General features: G+C 37.8%; 1 long non-coding RNA gene across 1 annotated transcript; it reads left to right on the top strand.

The window, feature by feature from the left end:
* Positions 1-341: 341 nt before the first annotated feature.
* LOC115286468 lies at positions 342-13,637 on the top strand. The gene is made up of 3 exons (XR_003906078.1): positions 342-359; positions 688-742; positions 13,414-13,637. It is a non-coding gene; the product is annotated as an uncharacterized LOC115286468 (long non-coding RNA).
* Positions 13,638-13,851: the final 214 nt, after the last annotated feature.

Raw genomic sequence — 13,851 nt, 5'->3', positions numbered from 1 at the left:
TTTTTATAACAGACATTTACAACAAATGATTCACTGCCTTTATAAACTGTTTGGCTTAACATAGCTATTACATAAAGTGAGGGATACCCCATTGCTTGATGAGATATATTTCTTATTACATGTTGTAAGTTTAATAATAATTCATTTCATAAAATGATCTGTTGTTCCTGTAGAAACAATGCTGAAACTAATGTTTATGTCATTGCCAGAATGCTTTCCTGCCCCTTGAGACTGAATAACTCGTTTCTGTGAATTTTCTTCCACACACTGAGGGAAGGAATGATTGAAGCTAACTCCTCAAACAGACTTCTGCCCAGATGCACAGTACATGTTGCCAAAGCCACATGGTTATCCCATGGGTAAGCACATTTGTATCAAAACAATCATATTGCTCTCATTCTTTATTAATTTATTCATTGCCATGTTCCCTTATCAAGGCAACCAAAGGGAACATTAAAAAAAGAAGCAAATGGATTGAAATCTTAAAGGATGAGGCCTTTGCACTTATTTCAAAAACACTAAAATGAGTTGGTTAAATAATGGTTGTTTGAAGAAATACTTTTTATCTGCGGAAATGATTAGAAGGGTTTTGCATAGAGGGAATCCTGGAGAATATGAAAATCTTTGGAGCCAGTGTCTGGGTTTCTACAAGGCAAGGGAATATTCCTGAGCTCTTTGGTTTTTTAGATGCTTCCAAGAATCCACTCTGATAGAGATGCTTCAGGATTCTAATGGCCAAGAGGTAAGAGCCTGTAACACTTCTGAGTGCTATTCCTAGATGTTTCAAATTGCTCTCTGGATGGGATTAGGTGCAGATTAATGGGACATTCTAATAACTCCGGAGTCTTAGGTAGCTTTTAACATTGTTTATGCCTAAAAATATATATGTGTAATTCTGAGGAAATTAAGTTCAAAAGATCCAGGATTGGAAGAAAAATCCGTATAGGGTTATTGATGAGAGATAAGATAATTTTTCATTTTTTGTTAGTTGGTTCAGTAAGTATTTTAAAGGGCAAAACTGGTAAACAGTTGTAGTGGTTGCCTGGAGTATCATTTTGAGAAGGAGGTGAGGAGTGCATTGATCAATTAGTGCTGTCTGTCACAGACAAGGCAGGGAGGAAGAGAAATGATTCCCATTTAATGACTTGGTATAGTTCTTTTAAATGTCTTATTATTCTTTATAATGAAGGCAGGGATATGATTCACAATGGCTTTATTTTCTAATTTCACTCAATACCCATGAAAAGCCTGAAAAGCCACCCAAAATCTTTGTTTAGCTCAATGAAAATCTTTGTTCAGCCCTTAGAAAATCTGTAAGTTAACAACTGGGATGAAGTAATGGAAGTCCTACATTCTTTATCATTTATACAGCCAAATTGGGGACCTTTGAAGAGCTTAGATGCATATTTTTCAAAGTAATGATCTATTCTGAAGCAACATTAAGAGTCTTTCTACAACATAGAAAGTCGTAGTGCATTAGGTAATTTCTAATTTTAAACTCCTAATGTCTATAATCATGAATAAATTATATAGAACATGCAGAATACATTTCTCTCTTCATGCCTGTCTCAAACTTGAATTTAAGATAAATACATATCTCCATCAAGTTGGAGCTATCAAAAAAGACAGTTTAAATGGTAGTAAGAAGTTGGAGAGGAGGAAAATCACCGCATGGATGAACACACTTGCTTATGGGGTAATTATACTCTCAGCAATTTCAAATGTTGTCAAATTAGATTTCTTATATTCAGAGAAAATGTTGAAATATGCATTTATGCAAGTGTTTTATGATCAGGTCCAGAAATTATGTTAAACAAAATATCTCCATTATAGAGAAATTTTCAGAGGAAAGTGTAATAGGTATTTGTTTACTTTTGTCTTATTTAACTTCATTCCTCTTCCTGTTACTGCACCCCGACTTTTCTACTCATGCTCTCCGTCCATGTGGTCAGGGTCTGGGTAAGTGACCCAGGTGCAAGCAAGCAGGCAACAGAGATTGTTTTCGAGATACACGACTTAATTTGGGCCTGTGACGAGCAGCCATGGGACTTCCTTATAACTACTGGGAAAGGGAAAATCTCATTCTTGTGTGGTTTCTAAGTCTAATTTGCTTGTGTCCATCTGATGGGGAGAGAAGGTAACTTAGAAAAAAGAGGAAATGAGAGATGGAGACAGATACTAGTGACATTCGTCGAGGACTGGCTTGCACAATTCTTGAGTAAGTTCTATCCTTGTACTTTTCATCTCTGTCAACAAATTCCTTTTTACTTCGGTGAGCTTCGGTGAGTTGCCTTTCTGTCGCTTATAACCAATAGAGACCTGGCTAATAGGTGTCTGCAGCTCCATGATTCTGTAAAGGGCTGTTAGAGAACTCAGCTGAATAATTCAAACTCACAGAGATCTTAGATTTCTAGGTATTCTTACTGTCATACTCATATATTTAGAGGATATAAAATACTTCTGCATATACATGACATAATTGTATATTTAAAATTAGAACTACCATTTAATATATCTAGATTGGTTTTATATATTAAAATATTATGGTGCTTACAGTGATTATCAGTTATGGCTAGAATGACCACATGACAGTAGCTGAAAAGACTATTGTGATAGAGATTGGATCTTGGCACTATTATAATATAGGTGGAGATTCTGTAGTGTCCAAAATATTCCCTACTAATCATCTGTCTTCCCCTCAAGTTTTCAAAAAGTAGGAACTATGCATAACAAAAGTGGTGATCAAAATGCAAGCTTATTGTTATCTATATCAAGAACTCTTAAATGTGCACTTTAAGGGCCCTCTGGTACACTTGGAGCATGTGGCTAGAGGCACTCCCTCCATAAATCTAATTTGCTACACTAAAGCATATTTGTAAGGGAAAAGGAAAAAAAGGGTCTGGATATTCAGAGATAGCCCTTACCTAACCGATGACGGGTTTGGAGCTGTAGATCCAGTTACTTTAGCTACTAAAAAACATGGCTCAATGGATGTCTAGGCTCTGACTTACCAAATTATGGCTCCATCATCCTTGGGAGAGGCTGCAATTAGCAGGAGAGTGGTCAGGTCAGAAGTTGGTCTGAGGTAGGAAGGGGGAAGGGATGATTCTCTTTCCAGTATGATATAGAGCCTAAAGTACTTTGTATACTAGAGAAAGGATATTGATTATTTGAAGCATCAGTTGTTTATGAATTTTTACTTGAGTTGGGCTTCTGGCTTTGTTCCTAGGGTTATCCTTTACTAAAAACCATTCACAGTGCTGGGTTCCATGCTGCTATTTCAGGGAAGTGTCCTTGTTTCTCTTATGTATTACTTACTCTCTATGCTTGTGCCTATAACTCATCATGTCATCACAAAGCAGCTACTTGAAAACCATTTTCCCATTTAGTTTTCAAATGCCACTAATATGGCAGAGTTGCAGCCAATTAATCAGAATTTTATCCCTAGGAAGCTCTGGGATGCTATGGGTGTTTCGTGGCGGCTTGTAATGTAGCCTGCTTGTAGTTACATGGAGTTCTTAAATCTGGATTGATGTCTTTGTCATCAGTGGACAATATTTGGTCATTATCTTTTCAAATATTTCTCTTCCACTGTTTCTGTCCTTTTCTTCTGGGCTCTAACTACACATGGTTTAAGATCATTTTCTTATCTCTCACTTGTCTCTAGTAATATTTACTAGAGTTTTCACCTAGAAAAAGAAATTAATTGGTCAGTCTTCAGTTCACCGGTCATGTTTTCTAACCTGTTGTTCACCCATATATTGAGTTCTTAATATCAGGTATATTGTTTTATTCCAGACTTTCCATATGGTTTTTTTTTTATAGATTTCAATTTTGTTGTGAAAATCTCCATTTTAATGTAGTTTCTTCATTTTTTCTGCTTTTCTTTAACCTATTAACCATAGTCCCTTTAAAGCTCTTGTCTGCTAAACCAATATCTGGATCACTTGTGTGTCTATTTTTATTGCTCTTTTCCTCTTGGATGTTATTCTTATGGCACTATCTCTTGCCATGCCTACTGATTTTGATTTCATATTAAACATTGTTTATAAAAACCGTGACTTATCCAGATGATGATATCTTCTACCAGAGAGTGTTCCCCTTTTTTTTTCTGGTAGGCAGACAGAGTAGAAATTGACCATACTGATCCAGTTGGCAAGTGAGCTGTACTACGCCTGAATGGCAGTTTTTTATAATTTAGTTTTTAAGGCTATAGTCTACCATTTATTTCATCTTGTTCCTAGGGTATGTGTCTACAGGGCTTTGAACTAAGAATCTGGTGTATTCATTGGTAACCCTTGCCCTGGTGTGTGCTTAATTCTAATTTGTAGTGTTCAGAGCTATGAAAGAATCCAGAAAACATTCTTTTCAGAGGTTTTCTGCAAGCCTATATGCCTTCAAAATTTGGCAAATGTCTTGAGGGGATGTGGTCTTAAGTCTCTAGTTTTGTCACCCTAACTCCATGACACTCTGCCCGGAGCCAAGCCTGGATTCTCCTCATTTTGCCTGAGGCCAGAGTCAGCAAGTGCCCCCAGGGAAAAAGCAACTTCAGATCACAGTTCACCTTTCTGAGGTTTTTCCTTTAGAATTTTTATTTCCAGAGTTTGAACTGCTTCCTTAGATCTCTGATGATTATAAACATTGTTTTATCTAGCTTTTCTAGTTTGTGTGTGTGTGTATCTGTGTGTGTGTGAACTTTAGTTTTCCACAGACTACTTTAGCCTAATCCAAATTGGAAGCCTTTTAAAGTTTTTGACAGTCTTTTAAAGCAGCATGAGATTTTGATTTAAGTGAAATAAATTGTGTGCAAACCAGTTTTGTGCTTCATAAAGTAAACATTTTACAAATGATTTATACTTATGACAATCCAGAGACCAGCTGAAACCACCAGTGGAAAGGCCTTCATAAAATTTACAAAAGAATGTCCAAATGTCGGGAGCGAGATGCAAAGGGACATGTTTGGATTTTGGTAGGGAGAAGAATTCAGGGTTAGCTGAAAATATTTGGTAGCCATCCAGGCAGGCCATTGCAGCAATAGATAGCAAGGCGGGGTGTAGGGGAGAACCCAATTCTAAGGCCCAGATCTAGAAGCAGGATTTTATCTCCTAGGATGCTTATAAGGGAAGTCAGGGACCTAAGTCTTGGGAAATCAGAATACTTACTAGAAAGTAAGACATGGATTATCCTTTGAAAAAAGGCAAAGAGTTCTTGCCTGAGAAAAAAGGCAAAATCCCATAGTTGACTCAGCCATGAAAAGGCTGACTTGAACCAGTGATTTCCTGAAGCTCACACTCTGTTTCTGCTGAATGCCTGATTGACTTCAGTCTAGGGCAGCCCTGAAATTCTCCATCTAGAATCCCTTCTCTTTTCTATCCCTGTCCACATAACAAAATGATATTTCAAATTTTTCCTCTTCTTTTGAGCCTTCCTGGACCCACTTGTCATCAGCTTTCTCTGACTGAATTGACTATTCCTTTCTTTCATCATCGAATATACTTTTGTATAAATTTCTTCACACTTTTTCTTTTTCTTTATACAGGTCCTTGTGATTTATCAATACACAAAGTAATAAAAAGCTGAGAGTTAGTTGGATCATCTTAAGGACTGAAGACATAAAGCTGTGATAGGTTGGTGGATTAATCTCCGTACCCGAGACAGACTTGCTAATGAGATAGTTTTATCATCTAGGAAGAATTGGGGAGTGATAGCAGAGGATGTCCAGAAGCAGAGAACTTTGGTTTCATGCTGGCCACCTAAAATCACCCATCATTGTGTTTGATCCCTGAGATGCAAAAGCAAGTGCTTTAAAACCAGGCACTATTTTGGCATATCATTCTTCTTTTTTTTAAATAAACTATTTATTAATCACATTTGAGATTTTCAATGTTAAACCTGACGAAGTGCAGCTTGGTGCAGTTGAAAGCACTGAGAGCATTTAGACTAGAGAAGACTTCGATAGACCCCAGAGCTGCCTTCAACTACCATGGCCTCTCTCCTTTGGCAGCAGATTTGACAAGATGCACGATTAGGACTTTTTGGAAGAATTTAAAGAACTAGAGATTTTATCTCATGACGAATGTAGCAGATGAATTATTAAAAATTTAATTATGCAGAACCACCTTTGGAGATACTAACGTTTTCATGCTTAAACAAATGAAAGTATTTTCACCTTTTTTTCCTCCCAAAGTAGTCACAAGTTTCTTTGAAATCCAAGTTTTTCTTACTCTCAAGGAAAAATTCACAAGTCAAAGCTCTGGAAGCAAATAGGATCAATTATCCATGAGGGGATCCTGGCTGCGCTTAGACTTACTGGGTTGATGCAGAGACACCATGGGATCCTTGGACTACTGGGAAAAGGGGGGCTGGTATATTTTCTGCTGACCTTGGTTTCCAGAGCACCCATGAATGCATCAGCTCTGCCATAGCAGGATCTGAGGGCTTGTGGCTGGTGAGAGGCAGTGAAGGACTTGGTGCTAAGTGTTTGGGTCTCAGGGAGAATCTGCCACAGCCAGTTAAGCTGTCTGCCCATAATGAATCGTAAGTGATTATATCCCCTTCACATAATGCCCTGGCATTGGCAGACGGTAGAGAAGGAATGGCAACATAGCTGAGAGATCATATTTTTTACTTCAAAATAAACTGTGTGTGTGTGTGTTTTGACTGATAGTGACTTTCCTGCCAATGAATTTGTTTTAATTTGTTTTTCCTCATTTCAGAAATATGTTATTGTGTCCTCAGTATTCAAAACCAGCTCGCACCTATCTCAAATGGAATTTTAAAACAATTTTATCAGTCCAAAAATTGAATTAGATGCTTGGGAAATGACTAAAAGTCCTGTTGCTGAATCTAATGAAAGAAACTAGCTTTCAGGGACATTTTAAGAAAGAATCCTACATTGGTTGGGAGGTTAAAATGTTTTCTTATTCATATTTGTATCTGCAATGTCTGGGAAAGTACCAGGGGCATAACAAGCATGGTGTAAATATATGTTGAAAAATAGATGAATGGGTAGATGTATTAGAGTGCCTCCCAGAGTGGATATTAGATGAATATATGGATGAATCAAACAGTTATTAGAGTATAAAATAGAATATAATTCATATGGAAGCTGTATCAAGCACATTATATATTTCTAGGGAAGATTTAAAGAAATCAATTCTTAAACCTATTCATTTCACTTGCAATAACAGTTGTTATTGATGTTACAAAACTTAATCTAAGCCTTAGTGCACCTCAGAAAGGGGCCTGCTTACCCAGAACTCATATGGAGCGTGGAGCTCCTCTTATCTAGCATTACTTGCTGACTGCTTGCCTTTTTTGTTCATTTCCCACCACACCATTGTCATCTGGATCAAGTGGTTCTGTTTCTCGCCTAAACAGGTAATTGTGGGCTTTTTCTCCCAAGGATGACCATCATGCTAGCTAGAGCCTAAGGCCAAAACATTTCCTCATTGTGTTTTTTTACGTGCCCTTTAAAAACCAGAAAAAAAAGCCCAAGTATACAAAAAAGATGAACATTTTTCAGTCATTGTTCTTCAGAAGGAATACTCAGGGATGGTTGATCATGCCATTAGTGCATGTTCCTTGTCTGCCTTTGTATTTCTAGCTGTTTTGTCTACAGGAAGAAGTGTTGTTCATCTTTCTCTATGCTCTTTGCATAATTACTTTAAGAGGTATTATTTTACACTGAGCAAGGTATAGTGTAACAAACACTGGTCTAGAAATTCTGGCTGGAGTTGTTACTTGTCCTTCACGTTTGTTCTATCTTAAACATTGTCTTAAACATTCTATGTGGTCACTGTACATTTGACACATTGTATTTCTAATTTTAGATAAGCCATTTAAAAACAAACTTGGGTATAATATATTTTGAACTAGAAAATAGTTTTTCAACACCCACAGGATTTTTCTTTTACTGTATATATTTAAATTTAAATTTTTAAAATGTTTTTTATTTATTTTTGAGAGACAGAGAGAGACAGCATGAGCAGGGGAGGGTCAGAGTGAGAGGGAGACACAGAATCTGAAGCAGGCTCCAGGCTCTCAGCTGTCAGCACAGAGCCTGACGCCGGGCTCGAACACTCGAACTGTGAGATCATGACCTGAGCCGAAGCTGGGCGCCCAACCGACTGAGCCACCCAGGCGCCCCTAGATTTTAAAAGTCTAGTTCAAATTTGTGCATGTTAGACCTTGTACATTGCAGCATTACAAAATATTATTTTTTTTCTAAATTCCATCATTTTTCCTATTTTGAGTGAACAGCCAAATATTTTGTAGATAACAGTGTGTCACCTTTTGAATTTCTCTGAATAATACCAGGGAATGGTATTTGTTCCAGGAGTTATTAATTATTATTATTTTTTTTTACAATTGGAATCTGGGCTGTTAAGTGCAAGGTGGGTATATTTGTATATTCTAATACTTACAGCTAGAGAAGAAGATAGCCATGGGGATTTTTTTTTTTTTTGGCAAAATACTATAGAAAAATTTATCTTACCCTGTTCTGAAATTATTCCAGCGTGTTCTTGAAATGTAGTCCTCTTATTGAACATATTCAGTGAAAAAAAGTTTACTGTGTTTTAAGACTCCATTTTCATTTTATTTATTTTATTATTTTATTTTTTAAATGCTTTTTTATTTATTTTTGAGAGACAGAGAGAGCACGAGCAGGGGAAGGTCAGAGAGAGAAGGAGACACAGAATCTGAGGCAGGCTCCAGGCTCTGAGCTGTCAGTACAGAGTCCGATGCGGGGCTCGAATGTACGAACCGTGAGATCATGACCTGAGCCAAAGCTGGAAGCCGGACACTTAACTAACTGAGCCACCCAGGCTTCCTGAGACTCCATTTTCATTTTAGAGTGCTCTAATTGTAAGAAAATCTTCCTTTCCTCTACATTGAGATGAAAACTGCCTGTCTTGAACTTAAAAACTTTGTTTGTAGTTCTAAAATTTGGAGCTTTCCAAAATAAATTTAACCTCAACTTCTGTATGACAGTCCTTCAGCAATTGTAAGGCCTTTAGTGCTTCCTCTTTGTTTCTTTTTCAAGATTAAATATATCTGATTTTGCACCATTTTTAAAGTTATCCTCTGCAGGCATTTCAGTTTGTCCATATCTTTTAACTTTTTATTATGAAATAATGACAGATTCACAGGGAGTTGCAAAGAAATGTGTAGGGAGATCTTGTGTACCCTTCACCCATCCTCCCCCAATATTAACATCGTGCATAATGGTAGTCCAGTAGCAAACCCAGAACATTGACATTGGTACCAATCATAGAATTTATTTAGATTTCACTTGTTACATATGCATGTATGTGTCTGTGTAGCTCTATGCAATTTGATCACGTATGTAGCTTTGTGCAGTCACCCCCACAATTAAGATACTTAAACTTGTGGTATCATCACCACAAGTCTCTTTGCGCTTTCCCTTGATAGCCAAACTTGCCTCCTTCCTCCATCACTAACCACTGGGTTATCCCATCTAATCTAATATAATCTAATGTAATCTCATACCCATCTCCACAATTTTGTTATTCTACAAATGTTATAAAAATGTCCATATCTTTTAAAAACCGACAGAAAATTAAGAACTGTCTCTTAATCACGACACTATGTAGGTAGTTCTTAACTTATATTTGATTTACATGACCTTGTATGAAGAGTGGGGAAGCCTGAATCCCTGATTTCTCAGGAGGCAATGTTGTTCTCAGCTTCAGAGTTCTAGGAAAAGACTTTTAGGCCCTTTCCCAAATCAGAGTGGAATCTGTTTTCTAGACTAAATCTTTGGTTTTTAATACGTAAAAAACAAAACAAAGAAAACAGAAACTAATAAGGCAGAAATTTCAGGATCTTCCAAAGACACAGAGGTTTATCAATCTCTGCTTGTGAAATCTTTTAAAATTTCATGTCTGGCTCGCTTGGAGTCCTGGCCTTTGGGGATGCAGACAGAGCTCTATTTTCCAGAGCTAAGTGGCGTCTGCTCAAGCATTATTCTGGGCCTTCAACAACTTGTCTGGGAACAGTTAGCATTCGTGTGCCAAGGCCAAATTAGAACTCTTCAAATTAGGAAGATAAGCAGCAATGAACAGAAAGCTGACCAAATTTTGGACAAAGATTTCTCTTATGAACTTTGTAATCATTGAATATTGATGTTTTTGCTGACCAAGACAACCTCTACTTGGCCAAACTTCAGACAGGTTTCTTCTGAGCTATAAGTCTCTGACCTCCTTTTTCTTCCAGCATTTACTTTAGAAAACCTGCAGTTGTAAATGCTTCCTTTGTCTTTTTTTCTTTGAGATGTAAATCTTGTACAATTCAGGAATGTTTTTCTTGAGGAACTGGGAGAGCCATCCCTTTGAGATGGAGTCATCAAGGAAGATAAGTGTCTACTTTCCTGGTTTCTTCTGAAAGGCAGAGACCCTGGCTTTGATAAACAGCAATTAGCAAACATGGGTGACATAATCAGAGTGACCCACCTCCTTTGTAGCTAATGACAGTGTCTAATAACTCTCACACCTTTTGTTTCAGCCCAGTTGAGTTTAGTCTCTCCCCACTACTGTAGTAGTCTAAATAAAATCTTATCTGTTTAACTCCACTTCATAGTACTTTTTGATATTTCAATCAACGATTTCTTTTTTAAAAAATGTTTTTAATTTTAATGCTTTTTTATTTGAGAGAGAGAGAGAGGGAGGGAGAGAGAGGGAGAGAGAAAGGGAGGGCGAGCAGGGGAAGGGCAAAGGGAGAGAGAGAGAATCTTAAGTAGGCTACATGCTCAGCACAGAGACCAATGTGAGGCTCAGTCCCACAACCCTGGGATCATGACCTGAACTGAAATCAAGAGTTGGTAGCTCAACGGACTGAGCCACCCAGGTACCCTTGCAATAAAATATTTCTTTCATAGATAAAATTAAAATGGGATTAAGACCTGATTTGGCATATATGGCATACTTGGACAATCAGACCTACTAGATGCCTTTTTGAGGACTGAGGGTCACTATGAGGGAATGTATGTTGAGGGACAGAATAGTCCTACTTGATGAATTTACCTTATCCTCTTTGATGGAGCCTCCTTGGTTCATTCAATCACTTATTCTGTTCTCCATTCCTGCCCTATTCCAAGCTACCACCATCTCTCTGTGGACTATGGAAGTGACCTCTTAACTAATCTCCATGTTTTCTCCCTTGTGCCCTTGCATTTTTTCCCCTCCTGACATCTATAGTGATCTTTTGGAAGTGTCCTTTAAAAATGTCACTCTTCCACTCAAAATTCTCTCAATCTAGTGATTTCTCAACATGTTTCAAATAAAAGCCAAACTAATCTCCAAAGTAATCTTGCAAGGGCCTTACTGACCAGGCCCTTCTTAGACATCATTTCCTACCCTTTGCCTCTTCCTTATGTCTCTTTAACTGCTGGACCTTCTTCTATTTCTTTGAGACTTTTTTTCTTCCTTGAAACCTCTAAACTCAGTCTAGTTAAGTGCCTTTGCTCTGCTGTTCCCTCTGATTGGAATGCTTCTCCCCAAGTATTCATTTTGTTTACATCTACACTTTTTTTTTAGTAGTTTATTGTTAAATTGGTTTCCATATAAAACCCAGTGCTCTTCCCCACAAGTGCCCTCCTTCATGACTATCATCCTCCTTTCCCCGTCCCTTTCTCCCTTCAGCTCTCAGTTCATTTTCAGTATTCAATAGCCTCTCATGATTTGTGTCCTTCTCTCTCCCCAACTCTCTTTCCCCCTTCCCCTCCCTATAGTCCTCTGTTAGGTTTCTCCTGTTAAACCTATGAATGCAAACATAAGATGTGGTATATATATACAATGGAGTACTACATGGCCATGAGAAAGAATGAAATCTGGCCATTTGTAGCAAAGTGGATGGACCTCAAGGGTGTCATGCTAAGTGAAATAAGTCAGGTGGAGAAGGACAGATACCATATGTTTGCACTTAAACTTTAAGTCTCTGCTCATATGTCAGCCTTCTTAGAAAGGCTGTTTCTTATAGTGTACCCAATTATTCTTCTCCCTCTTTTCTGTTTTTTTAAATCTTTCAGTACTTTTTCGTATCTGAGGTTATGAAGTATTTATCTGTTTATTTCTTTTTCCCACTAGTCTATAAACATGTCTTGTCCTTGTATCTAGAATAGTGCCTGGCAGTTAGCAGCAGGCAGTTCATACCATATTCATGCGTTGAACAAATGAATGATTTTAGATTTATATGCTGATAAACTATTCAAATAGAGACGAATTGTGTACATCAGTTTGTCTGGTACTATAAGTCAGGTAGATTACAACATGGATTGCAGTGATACACAGAAGCACTAAATTCAATACATAACATTCATAGAAAAATACATTTGAGTTCCAAATAAGTGGCCTACATGTGGCTTTTTGTAACCTAATATATTTAAGTAGGCCATAACCTGGCCTTCCATATATGTCGCCCAAGACTTCAGTAGTGCATTTTGTAATAATAAATATTGTTACTAAGATTATGCTGTTTCTAGAGAAATATTATCTCTTCTGGTAATTATAGAACTCATAAGGTGAGCAAGATAGGAGGTTTTTGACAGCAGTTTCACTAAAAGTTTTCCGGTAATTTGTTCATTTGGAGTAGGACTCCAGCGATTCTTTAAGGATGTCAGGGGGATGGGTAAATTTCTCTGTCTCCTTAGAAAAATATTGGCAAGAGGGAGGATGAGTGTCAGTTGTAGGAAACAAACAGTGCTCCATTGTCACCCGAGAAAGCATGCTCAGTTGGAACAGAAGCAGTAAGTCCCATGGTGATAACTGGAACCGGGTGAAAGCTACAACATCGTGGGTTTGCAGAGGCCCAGGATTTACCCAGGCATTTTTGATATCAACTCTATGGCCATTATAATGACAAATCTCATCTGCAAGAGACGTTCTGTTTCCTAACATGTGGCCTTGCCCTGGTCAGCAATAGCGTAGGCTTTGCAGAACGGGTGAGGACTGACTGTGCGGACACTGCTGCTGGGCATACATTGTTCCATTTAAGCTTCCAGCGGCTCTGTGAAGTGGGTGCTTCTATTATCTCCATTTCATAGATGAGGTGGCTGAGGCTTAAAATGGATATGCAGCATGGTAAGAATTCTGTGCTGGAATACTAACCCAGAGCTGTCTGACTCAGAAGTCAGTCCTGTTTTGTGTGACATTCTGTGATTAAAGCTGCCTACGACTGAGGAATAAACGATCAATGGCATGGACTCTGAGGGCAGCATTTCAGAAGGTTGTCAATATTCTTGTATTTTTCTCGAAAGCTTTTAAAGTCATTGTTAGGGATTTAGGGCCAGATTGGAAGGAATTACAAGACAAGAGTAAAGTACACATTCATTCTTAGGTCTTACAGTTTCTTACATAGAAACTTACATTATTACATTTTTTTCTTTTTGGTCAGCTTGTATCCCTCCACAGAGCATATACACTAAAAAGAACCACTGAAATGACCAATTCCTGTGATCATCCATGAACATGAGTTCACAGCCAGTCACAGAGCATCATATCTGCCCTGCCGGAGCCTGAAAGTTCTTATCAGTTTGAATTTTTTATTTGTTTTATTAAATAACGCATAGGTTCTGCGATGAATCCAACAGAGAAAAATGGGAGCAAGAAAATGGGTAAATGAGTGCTACATGTAATACTATAATAATTAAAAAAGTTATTTGCAGTCCTCAAACACAAACTAATTTGGAGCAACTGTTTCTGAGACCAGAGGTCTGTGGGTCCTTGTGGAGATGGGAATGAAGAAATTCTGCTTTGGAACATAAGAGCAGATGGGGAATAGCTTGGCCTGCTTTCTTATTTCCGAGAAACCTGATTTGAAGCTTTTGACTTC

This window comes from Suricata suricatta, chromosome 3, assembly GCF_006229205.1.
Source record: "Suricata suricatta isolate VVHF042 chromosome 3, meerkat_22Aug2017_6uvM2_HiC, whole genome shotgun sequence".
Taxonomy (NCBI): domain Eukaryota; kingdom Metazoa; phylum Chordata; class Mammalia; order Carnivora; family Herpestidae; genus Suricata; species Suricata suricatta.
This window is presented reverse-complemented; position numbering and strand designations above follow the sequence as displayed.